Source organism: Heterodontus francisci, chromosome 33, assembly GCF_036365525.1.
Source record: "Heterodontus francisci isolate sHetFra1 chromosome 33, sHetFra1.hap1, whole genome shotgun sequence".
In the NCBI taxonomy this organism is placed as follows: domain Eukaryota; kingdom Metazoa; phylum Chordata; class Chondrichthyes; order Heterodontiformes; family Heterodontidae; genus Heterodontus; species Heterodontus francisci.
Genome location: NC_090403.1, coordinates 45,720,045 through 45,726,183, shown reverse-complemented (window position 1 = coordinate 45,726,183; position 6,139 = coordinate 45,720,045). Strand labels below are relative to the sequence as shown.

The 6,139-nt window shown below is 43.5% G+C and overlaps 1 long non-coding RNA gene across 3 annotated transcripts in view; it reads right to left on the bottom strand.

Moving 5' to 3' along the window:
* LOC137348165 (uncharacterized) overlaps positions 1-6,139 on the bottom strand; it is a 29,860-nt gene that overhangs the window by 16,536 nt on the left and 7,185 nt on the right. The window contains exon 3 of one of the 3 annotated variants that reach the window (XR_010969084.1): positions 3,371-4,391. The exons of the other annotated variants lie outside the window; for them this stretch is intronic. This is a non-coding gene — a long non-coding RNA (uncharacterized lncRNA). Of the gene's footprint in view, positions 1-3,370; positions 4,392-6,139 lie in introns of those variants that run through there. 3 annotated transcript variants of the gene reach the window in all.

Below are 6,139 nucleotides of genomic sequence, written 5' to 3'. Positions count from 1 at the left end.
ATTGACATTACTTTGCAATAAACATCAACTTTCTGGATGTGTATATGTGCTGGGGACATCAGAAATGGTAAAGCTTTAGACTTCTGTGATGGCGCAGTGGGGAAAGACAGTCAGCAGGAAAGCTCTAGGTTCAATCCTCAGTCTGCTGATGCAACTCATCTCGGCTGTGGTGACGGTAGGGTCGCTACAGTTGGCCTGAGCATCTCTGGACCAGGAATGAAACTCGCATCAAATCATTATCTAGTGACTCGTGTTCAAAAATGCATGTGTGTGGGCATCATCAGGTTAGGACAGGATTGGTCTTGACTGTCAATACTCACTGTTTAGATTAACACATGAAGAATACCCAGTGATCAGATGAAGGTGCTAAACCCATTGACAGCTTTGACCTGGATCTGTATTTGATGACAGGGTATCACCTGCTGTCTGCGCCCTTCCAGCATTGGTCCGTCAAATAGTAATTAGAAATGATTCCTCTCATTCCTTTATAGCCTCATTCCATATTAAGACCAGTTATAATGCCCCTGTTGCTGACTAGCTAAGATGTACTATCAGCACAGATGAGGAATAAGGACTTTCCTGGTTTGACTGCTCATTAGATACACCTGTTGAGTTATGCAGGGAGTCTTTCAAAGTGACTTTAGCATTTGAAACACAGCTTGCATGTTCACTGCACATACCTAACTCAGGGCCATTTTAAAAAATCCAAATCATAAGAATATAAGAAATAGAAGCAGGAGTAGATCATTCAATCCTCGAGCTTGCTCCATCATTGAATAAGATCATGACAGTCCTCTGCTGCCCTCTGAGGACTGCAGGCACATCTAGAGGTAGCAACCAATGGCACAACAGTGAGAGACACCACAGGTCATGTACTTTGTTCTTATTTCCATTCTGACTCTGGAAAAAGCACATCACCATTTAGAGCTCAGGATGTCTGCGCGGCTGTCCCTTGATTCGAGTATGATGTCTATTTGAGGTCATGAGTTTCTGCCATGGGTCTTTAGGCGACTGAAGAGGCTGATTCTCGACCCACAGATCTTTGGGCATGTGGCAGGATGTCCCACGAGGTAGTGGGATCCGGAGTGCCGGATTTGCTTCCTTTTCTTTCCTTCTCTGCCGCCACTCGGCCTCATCGTTAAGGCGTTTGGACTCAAAGCATGATGCAGCTAGATGGACAAGTTGTTGCCATTTTGAACAATTGATAGTAAGTTCCTCCCAGTCGTCAATATCAATGCTGCTGCACTTCAAAGAGAGCTTCAGAGTGTCTTTGAAGCATGTTCTTTGTCCTCCACTGGAACGCTGGCCGTTTGAGAGTTGAGAAAACAGGACCTGACGGGGGGAGACGGTTTTCAGCCATCCAAAGTGTCCAGTCCATCGAAGTTGGTTTTGCAGGAGTTTTGACTGAATGCTTCTGAAGCTGGCTTCAAGAAGGACACCAGCGTTTGAAACAGAAACATAGAAAATAGGAGCAGGAGTAGGGCATTCTGCCCTTCGAGCCTGCTCTGTCATTCATTATGATCATGGCTGATCATTCAATTCAGTAACTTGTTCCCGCTTTCGCCCCATACCCTTTGATCCCATTTGACCCAAGAGCTATATCTAACTCCTTCTTGAAAACAATGCAATGTTTTGGCCTCAACTGCTTTCTGTGGTAGCGAATTCCACAGGCTCACCGCCCTCTGGGTGAAGAAATTTCTCCTCCTCTCAGTCCTGAAAGGTTTACCCCCTAGCCTTAGATTATGATCCTGGGTTCTGGATGCTCCCCACCATTGGGAACATCCTTCCTGCATCTACCCTGTCAAGTCCTGTTAGAATTTTATAGGTTTCTATGAGATTCCCCCCTTCACTCTTTGAACTCCAACGAATATAATCCTAACCGACTCAATCTTGCCTCATATGTCAGTCCCGCCATCCCAGGAATCAGTCTGGTAAACCTTTGCTGCACTCCCTCTATGGCAAGAACATCCTCAGATAAGGAGACCAAAACTGCACACAATATTCCAGGTGTGGCCTCACCAAGGCCCTGTATAATTGCAGCAAGACGTCCCTGCTCCTGTACTCGAATCCTCTCGCTATGAAGGCCAACATACCATTTGCCTTTTTTACCGCCTGTTGCACCTGCATGCTTACCTTCAGCAACTGGTGTATGAGAACACCCAGGTCTCGCTGCCATTCAGTTAATAATCTGCCCTCCTGTTTTTGCTACCAAACTGGATAACCTCATATTTATCCACATTATACTGCATCTGCCATGCATTTGCCCACTAACTCAACTTGTCCAAATCACCCTGAAGCCCCTCTGCATCCTCCTCACAACTCACCCTCCCACCCAATTTTGTGTCATCTGCAAATATAGAGATATTACATTTCGTTCCCTCATCTAAATCATTAAAGTATATTGTGAATAGCTGGGGTCCTAGCACCAATCCCTGCGGTACCCCACTAGTCACTGCCTGCCATTCGGAAAAAGACCCATTTATCCCTACTCTTTGTTTCTTGTCTGCCAACCAATTTTCTATCCATCGCAATACACTACTCCCAATCCCATGCGCTTTAATTTTACATGCTAATCTCTTATGTGAGCCTTTGTCGAAAGCCTTCTGAAAGTCCAAATAAACCACATCCACTGGCTCCCCCTCATCAACTCTACTAGTTACATCCTCGAAGAGGATGTTCGATCGTCCTCCCATTGAATCAGGAGGATGAGGCAGAGGCATTGCTAATGGAATTTCTCTAGCGCTCTTACAGGTCGCTGATACTTAGTCCAGGTCTCACTGCAGTACAGGAGTGTGGTGACAACAACTGCGCTGTACACTGATCTGTAAAACAAAGGCCTGTAAATGGAGCAGGAGAATAATAAATACATCCCACTGCTGACACAGCCAAACTATATTGCGTGCTCACAAAGAATAGTACTTGTATTTACATAATGCCTTCTCTTGTCAACATTGCAATGCTACATACAGTGAGTTGCTTTTGAAATGCAATGACTTATGGTGGCAAAGAAACCTTGTGCTGGCTTTCTACAAATTCCTTTTGACAGCGTTCTGTAAAAAACATATTTTTTTTCTTATGTTTCCTTATTCTGTTTTATCTTGGAGTTTTGATGCACGATGAGTGAGAATATTGTTCTTTTGACACTGGGACATTGGTTTAAACCCAGAGGGAATGAAAGTTTTTATTAGTTTGTAGATCCAGTGTACAATGACTTGCCAATGAACATCAGGATGAAACTTCTTGCAATTTGGCAGTAAATTCTTAGTAACACAGGGTTAGTTTGGGAAATGGAAACATCATACATGTGGAGTAGAAAGTGCTGTCCTGGAGCTTGGTTAAAGCATATTAAGGTAGTTTAATGCTGCACCTAACTTACATTTTAATGTGTCCTGGGAGTATTTGGTGCAGATGGAAAATGTGAGAAGCAGAAAATTCACAAAACTTTGAATGCATTTAGCGAGTTTCAGGTCAAAGACTGACTTCAACATTGAAACGATCAGACTCCAGCATCTAGGCCATTTATTGACAGCCATGGGCCTTTGAAGTTGAGCTTCAGCCAATGGAAAAACCTTTTATCTTCTTTTAATACAGTACATGAGGTCACAGGGTCATATAAGGCACAGAAGGAGGCCATTCGGCCCATTGAGTCCACAGAGCTATGCTGTCAGTCCCACTCCCAGCTTAATCCCCGTAGCCCTGCAAGTCGGTTTCTCTCAAGTAGCCATCCAACTTCCTCTTCAAGTCATTGATTGTCTCCGCTTCCACCACCCTTGTGGGCAGCAAGTTTCAGGTCATTACCACCTGCTGCGTAAAAAAGTGCTTCCTCACATTCCCCTGCATCTCTTGTCCAACACATTCAATCTGTGTTCCCTAGTCCTTGTATCATTTGTTAATGGGAACAGCTTTTTCTTGGCTAACTTATCTAAGCCTGTCACAATCTTGTACACATATTAAATCTCCCCTCAATCTCCTTTGTTCTAAGGAGAACAAACCCAGCTTTTCCAACCTAACCTTGTAACTAAAATCCCCCATCCCTGGAACCATTCTGGTAAATCTCCTCTACACCTTCTCAAGGACCCTCACATCCTTCCTGTACTCTCTCCTATCTGCTGACTTATCACTCCCCCAGCACCTCCTCTACGCTTTCACAGGCCTCCAGTTATGTCACCCAGACGACTCTGCTTTCACGTTGCCTACATTGATGTACAAATCTCAGAGTGCTGAGGCCAATTATAGTGTGACCACTGCCATCCTGGATGAAATTGCGCCACTCATCGCAAACTGATTGTACCTGGAGCCTTCCTGTTCTGCATGGCTAGGTTCCTCATTCATTTAAAGCAGCTGAGCATTCAGGAGAGTCAGTGACACTTTTTTTAAAATTACTTCCGCCTCTGTAGGAATAGTGAGAAAAGTAAAGGATCTTAATTTTTATCAGCAGAACAAAAGACCAAAATAGATGGAGAGAACAGGATGAGTACAGGTAACATTTTTAATTTTAACATAAGATTGTGTTTTAGAGGTGTTTGGGGTTAGTACGCAGTAATAAAACCATTTGCGATATTTAAGCTTTACTGATGTTATAGTATTTCTGTATTTTCAGTCTGCCGGGGATTTACAGAACCACCAAGCTCCTGCAGACAGAATCTACCGGCAAGTCTCCAGTTGGAAAATGCTTGAGGGAATATACTGTAATATAAATGGAGGGGGGTTAAAAAGAATGCTATGGAGAAAACAAAAGTGAGGTAAGGTTAAACCCGAATAATTGTAAGGTCACTGCCTCAATTAATCAGTATTGATGGTTAATCCTCAATGCTGGGTTCAGGTTCAGCTGTTGCTGCCTCTCCCTGGTCAGTTACTCCATTCACTGACTAGGCTTACACGCAGGGAGTGGCTCCTTAATTTTTTAACCAGTTTTCGAAGTTCAATAGATTAATATATGTCACAGGAGACAAAGTGAACTTCAATTTCTGAAACGAATAAATGGTAATGGAGAGACTGTACATTTGAACAGAATATTGTTTATGTCTTTAATGATGACTTTAATTTCCACAGCTAAAAACTGGTAAAGGCAAGACTGTATGATACAAGGAATGATTACAAAATTGTAAATGTGTTTCATGTTGAATAAATCCAATTAAAAAAGCAAGGAAGTCAGCCTGGTGAGCCATAGCAGTGAGTCAATGTATGGCTGACAATTTTCCAGCAGAGGTCAGTAGACACTGATTAGCAATGGGAACTCCAGTCGATTTACTCCTTCCTAGGCCAGGGTTTGCCACATCCGATTGTGCTACCTCCCAGCTGACAGTAGCTAATTCAGCACAAGCTGGGAGTCAAATCTGGTCTGTACGGCTCAGTATGACACCAAAGAATTCCACTGCTACCTAGACCACTGTGGGAGTCTACTCTGTGACCATCTTTGTGTTGCTATCTCTTCTCAACTGTGTCATCAGTTTTCGGAGAGCTGATGCCATTTGTGATACAAAAAGACATGATTTATTCAGGAAGCAGATAAACTGCCCATTGTCTTCTCTATATTATTGCAGAGCTCTGAAATTGGCCAGGCAATTACTGGGGAATGGGAAGATGATGTGCTTAGGCCATAGTCATTGAGTTTCTAACAGCTGCCTCATAGAGGTTTTGGTGGAGACCTGGGAGAAGATTGGCTGGGGGAGGAAGGCAGGGGCTGGGGCCTAGTGGGAAGGCCTGTTCCTGGGACAGGGGAGTAGGGAAGTTATGGGAATTTGAAACAGACCAAGACTGGGATTTGATGGAGAACTAACAATATTATTGTGATTTGCATTCATATAGCATCCATTTCACAACCTCAGGATGTCCCAAAGTACTTGACAGCTAACGAAGTCACTTGTAATGTAGGAAACACTGCAGCCAATTTGTGCACAGCAAGACCCCACAAACAGCAATGTAATAATAATCTGATACTCTTGTTTTAGCAATTGAATAAACATTGGCCAGCGCAACTCCCCAGCTCTTTTTAAATTGATCTTTTACATCCACCTGAGGGCAGATGGGGTGTTACTTTGACATTCTGAAAGGCAGCTGCGAGGTTGAAGTGTCAGTCTGGATTACATGCTCAAGTTTCTGGAGTAGGAATTAAACCCACAACCTTCTGACTCAGAGG